Below are 12,762 nucleotides of genomic sequence, written 5' to 3'. Positions count from 1 at the left end.
CTGGATCACTCCCTTATCGATGATTTCAATCGACAGGTAAATTCGCCTGGGAACGCCAAGAGGAACGTTTGACAGTGATGAGGGTTGGTCGTTTGACCGCGGACCCATAATGGACGCAGTCGCACAGCGAGTTGATATCACGCTGTGCAGACTGGCAGGTATTGACCGAGCTGACGCTGTCACGGTTCATGAATCCACTGCCTCCCTCTCTCTTTCTCTTTCTCTCTCTCTCTCTCTCTCTCTCTCTCTCTCTCTCTCTCTCTCTCTCTCTCCCGTGTTTGTGTGGGCGTGGTTCCCAATCTCGGCCTGATTGTCTGCGCCAGCTGGAACCACTTATCTTCCCTTTATATGTTCTGTAACCAGTGTTTCTTGTTGTCAGATCGTTGTTACTTCCCTGAGGTTGTGTTGTTACTTCCCTGAGGTTGTGTCGTGTGTCAGTGCTCATCTCTCGCCGCCCTTGTGTGGATTATCTGCTGTGCTCCTTCCTTCCCATCCGGACACTCTCCCCTGGATTTCTCAGCACGCTATCACCGGAAGATGCGCCCTAGTCTCTGGGTCGGATTCCGTCTGAGTACAGTCTGTCTGTCCTGTTGCTGCTGTAAATTGTATTCATTAAACCATCGTTGCTTGAATCTTGCATCCGCCTCTGTATTGTCACAGACGCTGGCTGGTGTCAGAGTTAACCGCGGAAGACCGCTAGCAGTGGCTAACTGACTACTAGCTAGTAGCTAGTTAGCTGGCTAGCTTCTCATGGGGGTTCCGGTTCAAAAGTATAAAAATAGCAGATCCACAACACATTGGGTGAGATGGGGTGCAAGAGAGTATATTCAGTCCGTATATGGAAAGTGAAATTAAAATATATACAAAATATATACAAAAAAGACGAGGGGAAAAAAACTATATTTACAGGGGACAAGACTGCTACGCCATCTTGGATCATATTATGGCAAGAACAGCTCAAATATGCAAAGAGAAACGACAGTCCATAATTACTTTAAGACAATTAGGTCTGTCAATTTGTAAAATTTCAAGAACTGAAAGTTTCTTCAAGTGCAGTTGCAAAACCATCAAGCGCTGTGATAAAACTGGCTCTCATGAGGATTGCCACAGGAAAGGAAGACCCAGAGTAACCACTGCTTAAGAGGACAAGTTCATTAGAGTTAACTGCATCTCAGATTGCAGCCAAAATAAATGCTTCACAGAGTTCAAGTAACAGATGCATCTCAACATCAACTGTTCAGAGGAGACTGCGTGAATCAGGCCTTCATGGTCGAATTGCTGCAAAGAAACCGCTACTAAAGGACAACAATAATAAAAAGAGACTTGCTTGGGCCAAGAAACACGAGCAATGGACATTAGACCGGTGTCTAATTTGGTCTGATGAGTCCAAATTTGAGATTTTTGGTTCCAACCGCCGCGTCTTTGTAAGATGCAGAGTTGGTGAACGGATGATCTCCGCATGTGTGCTTCCCACCATGAAGCATGGAGGAGGAGGTGTGATGGTGTGGGGGGGCTTTGCTCGTGACACAGTCAGTGATTTATTTAGAATTCAAGTCACACTTAACCAGCATGGCTACCACAGCATTCTTTAGCGACACGCCATCCCATCTGGTTTGCACTTAGTAGGTATATTATTTGTTTTTCAAAAGGACAATGACCCAAAACACACCTACAGGCTGTGTAACAGTTATTTGACCAAGAAGGAGAGTGAAGGAGTGCTGCATCAGATAACCTGTCCTCCTGTAATCACCCGCCACAGGTGCTTCTACAAAGTATTGACTCAGGGATATGAATACCTACAGTACCAGTCAAAAGTTTGGACACACCATTCAAATTGTTCTTTATTTTTACTATTTTCTACATTGTAGACTAATAGCGAAGACATCAAAACTATGAAGCAACACATATGGAATCATGTAGTAACCAAAAAACTGTTAAAAAAATCAAAATATAGTTTATATTTGATATGCTTCAAAGCAGTCAGCCTTTGCCTTGATGACAGCTTTGTACACACTTGGCCTTCTCTCAACCAGCTTCACCTGGAATGCTTTTCCAACAGTCTTGATTTTCCACATATGTGCCCGGCCGGCTTGATTCAGCCTTATGTAACAACATTTGAAATTGTGTTTTTTACATTTGATAAAAGCAGAGGCACAGAGCTACAAAATGGTATATCATACACTGCATTTGCGGAACAATGGGAAAGCTATTGTGCTTTGAAAGTTGATAAACTTTCAACCTCAGATTTGAGAAAATGGCTTTTGAATATTTTGGTACCTACTGGAGAGCTCTTCTTTGTCTACACCCATTCAGCATCATTCACACCCTCTTAAGCTTTAGCCCCACCAATCTCTTGAAGCTTTCTATCCTAACAACAGCAGTCAAGCATCCAAGCTAACTGGCTAGCTTGCTAGCTACTTCCAGCCACAAATTAGAGAACAGCTCACTGACCATTTTACTCACCCTAGCAGAGCTGGTTAGGCTGTGTTTATGTTATCCAGAGGGTGTTTTCTCCATCCTCTTAGCTATCATACTAAAAATTCATCATTCATAATACTCATAATTCCACTGATTTCAAAACTCTGTCCTCCAGAAAGTGGAGAGCAACACTATATATGCAGTATATATTTTTAAAAGCTGCATTCGACAGGATTACCTACACATAGTGACCAGCTAAAATAGACAGAAGTCGGCTATATGGCAAACTAATCCGAACTCATCTCTTGTCATATCCAACCCACTCATTAACTCAGATCAATCATGAAAGGTTGCTGTTTTTTCTGTGGCTAAACCAACTAGTCTCATGATTGAACAATTTTAATCGTATTTACAGATGTCATACAAGTTTGCTATTGAGGCACATGAAAGTTTACATGTTCTAAAAGGAATATCTGCCAAAAAACGTATTTAGAATAAAATAAAATAAAAGTTTAGGTCTAATTGGCTCCCCTGTGAAGTAGTGCATCGCGACATACGCCTAGTTTCCTGAAATGAGTCACATATGCTAAGCACTTTTTGGCTGCTTTTCCTTCACTCTGCAGTCCAACTCATCCCAAACCACCTCAATTGGGTTGAGGTCGGTTGATTGTGGAGGACAGGTCATCTACTGCAGCACTCCATCACTCTCCTTATTGGTCAAACATCCCTTACACAGCCTAGAGGTGTGTTGGGTCATTGTTGAAAAAAAAATATATTGTCCCAGATGGGATGGCGTATCACTGCAGAATGATGCGGGAGCCATGCTGATTAAGTGTGCCTTGAATTCTAAATAAATCACTGACAATGTCACCAGCAAAGTTTCTTTGTAGCAATTCCAAATAAAAAAATATATAATATAATCAAATCAAATTGTATTGGTCCCATACACATATTTAACAGATGTTATTGCGGGTGTAGCGTAATGCTTGTAAATTTGACCATGAAAGCCTGATTCATGCAGTCTCCTCTTAAGAGTTGATGTTGAGATGTGTCTGTTACTTGAACTCTGTGAAGCATTTATTTGGGCTGCAATTTCTGAGGCTGGTAACTCTAATGAACTTATCCTCTGCAGCAGAGGTAACTCTTGAGTCTTCCTTTCCTGTGGCAGTCCTCATGAGAGCCAGTATCATCATAGCGCTTGATGGTTTTTGTGACTGCTCTTGAAGAAACCTTCAAAGTTTTTGAAATTTTCTGGATTGACTGACCTTCATGTCTTAAAGTAGTGATGGACTGTCATGTCTCTTTGCTTATTTGAGCTGTTTTTACCAAATAGGGCTATCCTCTGTATGTCAACCCTACCTTGTCACAACACAACTAATTGGCTCAAACACAATAAGGAAAGAATTCCCACAATCAACTTTTAACAAGGCACACCTGTTAATTGAAACACATTCAAACACCTCATGAAGATGGTTGAGAGAATACAGAGTGTGCAAAGCTGTCATCAAGGCAAAGGGTGACTACTTTGAAGAATCTCAAATATAAAATATATTTTGATTAACACTTTTTTGGTTACTACATGATTCCACATGTGTTATTTCATAGATTTGATGTCTTCACTATTATTTTACAATGTAGAAAATCGTAAAAATAAAGAAAAACCCTTGAATGAGTAGGTATGTCCAAACTGGTATTGTATATATTTTTTGCTAAACATGTGGGGCTCAAAACAGGTGAACAGACCCACCCTGAATGACGGGTTGCCACTGTATGTAATGAATTCAAAACAAAAAATAATTTATAAAACTGCATATCATAAAGCTCTGGAATGTCCTAGGAGTTAGGTTAAACTGTAGGCATGTTCTCTGCTATCCACTTTATGTTTTAATTATTCATTTGGGTATAGGGGAGAGTCTGTCACGTCCTGACCTTTTTTATGTCTCTATTTTAGTTTGGTCAGGGCATGAGTTGGAGTGGGCATTCTATGTTTTCTATTTCTATGTGTTTGGCCTGGTATGGTTCCCAATCAGAGGCAGCTGGCAATCGTTGTCTCTGATTGAGAACCATACTTAGGCAGCCTGTTTTTCAACTATGGGTTGTGTGTAGTTGTTTTCTGTCTCTCTAACAGACAAGACTGTTTCTGTTGTGCTTTTGTTTACGGGGTGTTTCAGTGTTCAGTTATTGAATAAATTTAACATGGACACTTACCACGCTCTTCTCCTTCCACCAATGAAAACCGTTACAGAGTCACTTGTTTTTTTTCAAGCGTTTAGGGAGGGTTGGCTAAAAATATATTTGACTGGCCATACATTTTAATTTCAGAGAGATCTGATTTTCTCCAGATATCCCTCATTATAAATATCTGTGCTCCCCATACTGTACCATCTTTTGGCATCCTATTTAGCTAGGCTAGCATGCCTAAGCATGCTGCAGAGTTGTCTGACGAAATCATTTGACTAGTTCTTCAAAGTAGATAAGGCGCAATGGACTATGGTCATTGTAGTTAATTACTAAGTTTCTGCATTATACATAACTATAAAACATTGGCAAGCATCCACACTAGAGGAAAGCTTATCGTTCAACAGTAGCCTACACCTGTCAATCAACTAATCAAAGCGTCCTACTGCACGCCAATATGCCTATTATTAAGGTGGTAACACAGACCATTCAGTTCTTCAGGGTGTGGTCATTGTCATAGTGACAACTGCAAATCATACTTCAATATAGGCTACATGTAGCCTAATCATAAATATAATATAGAAACTTGTATTTAAATTAAATGTCGATAGGCTATTCAACAACAAACGCTGTTTAGCCTGCGCATCTTTTACATCATGTCATTGCTTGCCTCATTGCTCAAGTGGCTTGCAAGTTATTTCCATAATACATCAGTGCAACAATGCTATCGCCACTGGCAGCCAGTGATGCACTCTTTCCGTAACTTTCCCTGACAGTTCATTTGGTTTAAAGGCCTATTTTACATTCAGCTATTAGTAAGAGCAAACCTATTAGGCCTCTTATAAAAAATGTATCTCCTATAGATTTTGTAGCCTATAGTTTTTCCTGGGATTTCAGGAAATCAAGCTAAATATTAGGCCACTCATTAGCTAAATATTACGGTCTATAAATATTTACCTGATAATGTACAAGAAAAAAACGTTTAAATATGAAATGGCAGTTCTGTGCATTCCTCTGCTCTGCAGCAGTTGGGCACGCAAAGATCTGCTATTTTTTTTATTTTATGTATTATTACGATCACTGTTAGCTGTGACGATTGCAGCAGCTACTCTTCCTTGGGTCCAAACAAAACATGAAACATTACATAATTAATAGACAAGAACAGATTAAGGACAGAACTACATATATGTAAAATGTCACACATAGCTGGTGGGGTAAGTGTGTGTGTACTGTGACTATGGAAACAATTTAGAATTTAACACATTTGCTTCTTATATTAAAACAAAAAGTGCTGCAGTCAGTCACCTTTACTTTTTACCAAGAGAGACGTCTCTCTTGGCATGCATAGTACTGATATTAGCCCTCGGATTCAGTGAAGAGCAAGACAATAACCGCTCAAGCATCCTTTTTGAATGCTGAAATAATTGCATAAAAACAAATAAAATTGTATTTGTCATATGTATAAGAAAAAAATAGTAACACGAGGAATAAAATAAAATACACAAGAATGGAGCCTTACACAGGGAGTAGCTACCATCTTATGCCTGATTATCCAACCATTTGGATCAGTTATTGGTCTATTCTCGAGAGTTTACAAGGTCCATAAATGTACATAAGCAGGCTACTCATATCATATCGTATTTTGATCACACCATAGCACGCGCTCTCTCTCTCCTCCCAGTCAGGGGCGTATTCATTACGAAAACCGTTTACCGTTCCCAACCAACCGGAAGCAAACAGAACAAAACGATAGTTTATATTGGACAAATTCAGGTAGGTCCCGCTCCATTTGCTTCCGTTTAAGAAATGTTTTGCAGAAGATTCGGCGTAATGAAAACGTCCCAGTTCTTTTGGTTTCTGTATTTTATACTGCATTTAGACGAGGGACGCAAAAACCGTCATATCAGTCAGCATAGCGGAACAAGAAAGCAAAAGAATTTTGACAGCAAAAGCAAGCCAGCGCGATGGTATACGTTGCTATGGTGACCACATGACTACTGCGGTCAGATGCCACGAAGTAAACGATAAAACCGAATTTCGTTGTTTTCAGTGAGAGAACGACGGCAAATTACATTCAGCGCTACAAATAGACGGGACTTGGCGCCAAGTTAAAATATTTCAAATGTGGTCGTCTGCTGTAGCAATGTTTTCTACTGGATGATGTCTTACGCTATTTGTTTACTGAAATCACCATAGTAACCTTCCGCACAACTCTCACTGGCTTGCATTTGCCACACTGTCTTTATTGCTTTCTTGGCCGGCTATGCCGATTAGTATGACGGGTTTTGCGTCCCATGTCTAATGCAGCATAAGGCAAATGCAACAAATTCTAATATCTTATTAACTATGGTGCCCAGTCTCCTCTACCGTGGCAGTTGGATGAACGTTCAAAATGTTATGTTTTTCACAGTCGGAATTCGTTTGTTTCTCAAGTTCTTAGTTGTCTTGAACGCTCGGAACTCAGATATTTCAGAGTTCCCAGTTGTTCTGAATGCAGCATTTCTGCTAGCTCCCTACATCATCACCACAAGCACTATTTTATTCACCAGATACACACCATGTTCTGGATACGCCAAGCACAAAGAGGGACTGATCGAACAGCCAATATAAAGTAAAAAGTGCCCACCCAGCCGGGCTTAAGCGAGGAGAGTAAGAGAGAGCGAGAGAAAACGGGTCTACACGAAAGTTACACATATAGTCAAATTCAGTATGTAAATTCCCAAATGCTGACATTTCATCGATAACAAATTACACTCGGGCTCCGGAGTGTCTCAATGGTCTAAGGGACTGCATCTCAGTACTAGAGGTGTCACTACAGTCCCGGTTTGAGTCCCATAGGAGGTGCACAATTGGCCCAACGTTGTTAGGGGTTGGCTGGGGTAGCCCATCATTGTAAATAAGAATTTGTTCTTAACCGACTTGCCTAGAAAAATACATTTAAAAAAATGAGCCTCCCCTGGATTAATATTTTAAAATATTAAACCTTCCCCCTAAGTGACATTTTAAAACCATGACCGGCCCCCATTTTCCTCTGGGTAATAATTACTTACATTTCAACCAGTCTGTAAATGCCTCCTCCAAGCCTAGCTATCTGGCCACGGTAGCTATTATAATTCAATCACAATGGATTTGTTTCCATAAAGCAGCTGCCTGTAGGTAGTTGCTGAGCGTTGTCCGGGTTAGGAAGGGTTTGGCCTGTAGGTATATCCTGGTCTCATCGTGCTCTAGCGACTCCTGTGGCGGGCCGGGTGCAGTGCACGCTGACCAGGTCACTAGGTGTATGGTGTTTCCTCCGACACATTGGTACGGCTGGCTTCCGGGTTGGATGCGCGCTGTGTTAAGAAGCAGTGTGGCTTGGTTGGGTTGGTGTACGGCTGGCTTCCGGGTTGGATGCGCGCTGTGTTAAGAAGCAGTGTGGCTTGGTTGGGTTGTGTTTTCAGAGGACGCATGGCTCTCGACCTTCGTCTCTCCCGAGCCCATACGGGAGTTGTAGCGATGAGACAAGACAGTAACTACTAATAATTGGATACCACGAAATTGGGGAGAAAAGGGGGAAAAAAACAACATGTTTTTGCAACAACAACTGAAGGTCTAAAACTTCAGGCAAGCTGGCTGGCTAGCTATAATTTCAATGCTACCTAGCCTTAGCTGCGCTAGCTCACAAATCGCATGAAAATATTTTCAAAGCTCACAAAGCTCATTTGTCCTAGGACAACCCTGTAAAAACTTTGCTAATATCTACAACATATCAGCTTTCCAACAGCACAGATATTACTTTTGAATACCCCTTGAAATATGAATATTTCATCTAAGCCTATGATGTAGAAATGAACACCTTCAGACATAAACCAGGAACGTTAACGTTAGGACTATGGCACTGTTTGAACAGGAATCGCAGTCCCATCCATGGTCTCTATTTTCAAAAACTGTCGTCTTGCAAAATGGAAACCATGCAGAGGAGCCTTGAGTGGGCTATGGGGAGGCAGATAAATGTTGGGTGTGGTTGGGTTTACGGTTGTTTTCATTTTTTCACTCTTTGCTCTCCTGCTGCCCATTCTATTCGTTCTTTTTATGTCTTGGATTTAAAATCCAATATTATAAAAATGTTAATTGGCCACAATTTGTGACAGTTACTATAATGTAAAAGTGTTTTTGGAATGAGAGGGGTGGGCTGTGTCACAATACATTAAGTACCCTAAACACAGTGTATTATTCTTACAACAAGTTCCAGTTACTGTGCTTCTCGGACTTGGAGAGGAGCTAGAGGTGCACCTTGTTATGCCATCACTCAAGAGCAACTGAGGTTTCTGATATCCTGTGGTTTCAGTGTGTCTCAGATGGCAGATATTCTACATGTGTCCTGATCGACAGTCAAACGTTGTCTAAGGTCAGTTGTGCTTGGGAGTAATGCTATAAACTACAGACTTTAGATGCATGGTTTCCAGTTTCTTACCAATCAAACAATTTAGAATGACTACAATCAAGACAGGACTTTAAAATGACTCTGATGTTATGTATTACCTCATCCCTGTCCATTGTTACTTTGTTTCCCAGACACTTCAATCTGTCACATGCACCATTATATTCTGACATGTCAGACTTGGCTCCGGATGAAAAGATTAAGAACTGGTGGCTGGGAACGACAAACGTGGAGCGGAGGCTGTTCGATCACAATTAAGAGCTCTGGGTGCAGAGACGCAGAGTGAGGGACAGCATGCTCCGTGTTAACCCGAGGGCGGCTTCCCTTAGAGCCATGTCGCAGAGGCTGCATAGAAGGTCATACCATGTTGCTGTACCAAACTCGTTATGGCACCTTGATGGAAACCACAAACTGATAAGGTAGATATATCTTGGTCATAGAAACAATTATCTATATCACTGGTGAGAAGTTGTACATTGTAACACCTCAAATTGTTCATCAACAACTTGTTCATCAACAACTAACAGTTCAGTAAGCAATGGCTCCTGATACCATATGTCACTCATGTGGATAATAATTGTTTTATTGTGTTTCTGCTACTTCTGTGATTGATAGAATATCTGCATCATGAAATTAACAAACATGCTTATATTGAGTACATACGGAGGCAAAAACAGTAAGTGTGAACAACAGGAGAGTCTGTCCTCTTGGCTCATCAATATAAACGTGGTTATTTTTCCTAATTGAAGTAGGTATTGTAATCACACATCTTCCGCTGCAGGAAACAGTCTAGAACAAACCCTTGTTGTAGCCTTTAAAAGGCTAATGGAAGTACTTATAGTTGTGATCCGAGGTAGACTGTTCATTAACATTGTTCCACATTTTGGATGTGAATGTAATATTTGGTCTGCTGCTTTGTTATATACTGGAGGAACCTGATGCAGCATTTAAGCGGTACAGGAGGATGGTGATGTTTGTATATTTAATGTGTCTTCAGCTTTTCTATCAACCAGTGCTGTATTTTCTGATTTAGGTGGAGGATAGTCATACATGGTGGCATTGGGGGGTGACAGGGTAGCCTAGTGGTTAGAGCATTGGACTAGTAACCGAAAGGTTGCAAGTTCATATCCCCGAGCTGACAAGGTACAAATCTGTCGTTCTGCCCCTGAACAGGCAGCTAACCCACTGTTCCTAGGCCGTCATTGAAAATAAGAATTTGTTCTTAACTGACTTGCCTAGTTAAATAAAGGTCAAATAAAAAATTGATGGGTCTTGTTGTTTCTCCATGCTTCCAGCAACAATCGCAGCAGTACAGTAATGGATTGCTTCGTGAATGCTGTTTCCAGATATGGCGTTCCCTCCAGAGTTAGGACGGACCATGGAGGAGAAAACAACACTGTCTGCTTGTTGAATGTATACATAGTGAAAATATTATATATCTAAAATAGAGCTACATGCATTGCATCCTTAAAATGTCTTCTTGACCTACACATTGATTACATTTTCTGTAAATCATTTTTAGAACGCAATCACATTATGTTTGACAGCTTTATTGCTTTCTCCATGTTCTTGAAATGTTTGTGAAATGTTTAAATGACATTTAACAGACGACTTCTACAAACAAGGCTACACTTGTGGCAGCACCTATTCCTGTGCCCCCCCCATCTTCTGCACCACTTATTGTGGCCCCCTCCACCTATACCATTTCCTGTGGCCTCCCCTCCACCATTCCCTGAGGCTTATTGTCCACCTTCACCACACTCTTCTGTTGATGTTGAGGACAATGAGTAAGTCCTCCCTGTAAATAATTCAATGTCTTGTTATTACAGATGAAATGTGGGAAGTATCTGAGCTTTGCTATTCTGAATGTCTTTTTTTTTGTTGTGTTGACCTCCAAACACTGCTGAAGTTAATGAGATGCCAACCAAGTTAACGTGATGATTGACAACATTTATGATTTTGCAATGAGAGGCTTTAAGAGAGCCCGCTTTAGTCCAGAGGCAAAAATAGACATGGTTTTTTGGGATACTGACAGAAAAGGGGCAGCTGAGGGTGGTCCCTCAAGAGAGGGTGGTCCTCTCCTGCTGCTAATGAGTGCTATCCATTCCTCTGCAATATTTGAGGGACCTGATTGGCAAAAATGCCTTTCTTGCAACTCTCAAGGTGAGTTACACTTTAACACCAACAAAAACACATTTGTTTATGGCAATAAATATAACTTGAGTAAGACATTAGATTTTTGTATGTAATGTGTCCTTTATTTACTGTTTTTCTTCTGTGTGATAGCACTCTATGATGGTGTATACAAGCAGGTGGGCCGCTTGATTGCTGTCTGTCTGGTACATGGGGGTGTAGAGACACATTTTTTCAGAGGCTATACAGGCAAGTGTGTGGCCAACAACCTCCTGTGCCAGAACTGAAAGAAATTGCGGAATATGACTTCAGAGAGAAGTTGGAAAAGGTAAGTACTTTATGCTGTGATGAATGTTATGATACTGTTAATTTGCACTAAGTTTGAAAAAAAAATTGGTATTGGTTCATGAATACTTTTCCACATGGATTTGGTTTCCTTTTGTTGGCAGTCAATCTTTTTTAAGGGTAGTGATAATCAATTTATTGTTTTGCTAATTTGTCCTAAAACACAGTTCAATAAACAATCTAAAATCCAGTTAGCATAAACTGTCACCGGAAGCGGTCATGTTAGGTCCAGTGCAATACATTCGTACATTAGAGAGGGATGCCCTGGTGGAGTCAACCACAAAGTTTTACTTAGAAAGCAGGATACGGGATGCTCTTGAGCAGTGAGTTTCCATATGTCTAATTAATCTCAAGTTTAGTTAAATTCTTCAGGGCAAATTCATTTACTTTTTTTTATTTTATAGATTCAAAGAGGGTCTGAAGTGTCTAGGTCTCCTGCCTTATATGAATAGACACTCAAGCCTCTTCATCTACGCTGAGAAACCTCTTTTGGCCAAAGACATAGCTTCTCTCTTCAAAGCAGAGCGCTCCCCGCCTGGCACCAATCAAAGAGCAATAGAGAAACGAGTCATATGTTTCTGGAGGGACTGGCTTCTGGAGGTGGAAGGTTAGATGCAAAACCATGATCACTGAAGTAACACGGCCCACATCAATAAAATATCACCTCATCACGCATTTTATAGCCTTATTCTTCCATGGGCCCCCTAAGAATTTAATAGATCAATTAAATCCCAAACTACTTTCACTTAGAGTATTGTGTTCTCCAATAAGTGTTACTTATGGACTTTAATGTCCCCCCCTTCCGTTTTTCAGGGGGGAACACATACCCTTTAACCATGGGGAAGGTTTTCATTTTCACTTTGGGGGTTTCAGCATTCCTAGGCTGGTATTGCCAGTGGAGCCACAGCTACAGTTCTCTCTGCTACCGCACGGCAAGCGTAGCGCCAAGTCTAGGTCCAAGATGCTTCTAAACAGATTCTATCCCGAAGCCATAAGACTACTGAACATCTAATCAAATGGTTACCCAGACTATTTGCTGCTACTCTATCTATGCATAGTCACTTTAATATCTCTACCTACATGTATATATTAACTCAACTAACTGGTGCCCCTGCACATTCTCTGTACCGGTATCCCCTGTATATAGCCTCGCTATTGTTATTTTACTGATGCTCTTTAATTATGTACTTTTCTTTTCTGTAGTTTTTAAAAACTACATTGTTGGTGAAGGGCGTGTAAGTAAGCATTTCACTGTAACACCTGTTGTG

The 12,762-nt window shown here is 40.8% G+C and overlaps 1 long non-coding RNA gene across 2 annotated transcripts; it reads left to right on the top strand.

Moving 5' to 3' along the window:
- Window positions 1-6,322: 6,322 nt before the first annotated feature.
- LOC124033196 lies at window positions 6,323-12,504 on the top strand. Of its 2 annotated transcripts, XR_006838331.1 has the most exons (5): window positions 6,323-6,369; window positions 8,822-8,983; window positions 9,151-9,435; window positions 10,312-11,477; window positions 11,899-12,504. It is a non-coding gene; the product is annotated as an uncharacterized LOC124033196 (long non-coding RNA). The 2 variants fall into 2 exon arrangements; XR_006838330.1 differs by lacking the exons at window positions 10,312-11,477; window positions 11,899-12,504 and having other exon boundaries at window positions 9,151-10,300.
- The last annotated feature ends 258 nt before the right edge of the window (window positions 12,505-12,762 follow it).

This window comes from Oncorhynchus gorbuscha, linkage group LG04, assembly GCF_021184085.1.
Source record: "Oncorhynchus gorbuscha isolate QuinsamMale2020 ecotype Even-year linkage group LG04, OgorEven_v1.0, whole genome shotgun sequence".
NCBI classification, from domain to species: domain Eukaryota; kingdom Metazoa; phylum Chordata; class Actinopteri; order Salmoniformes; family Salmonidae; genus Oncorhynchus; species Oncorhynchus gorbuscha.
This window is presented reverse-complemented; position numbering and strand designations above follow the sequence as displayed.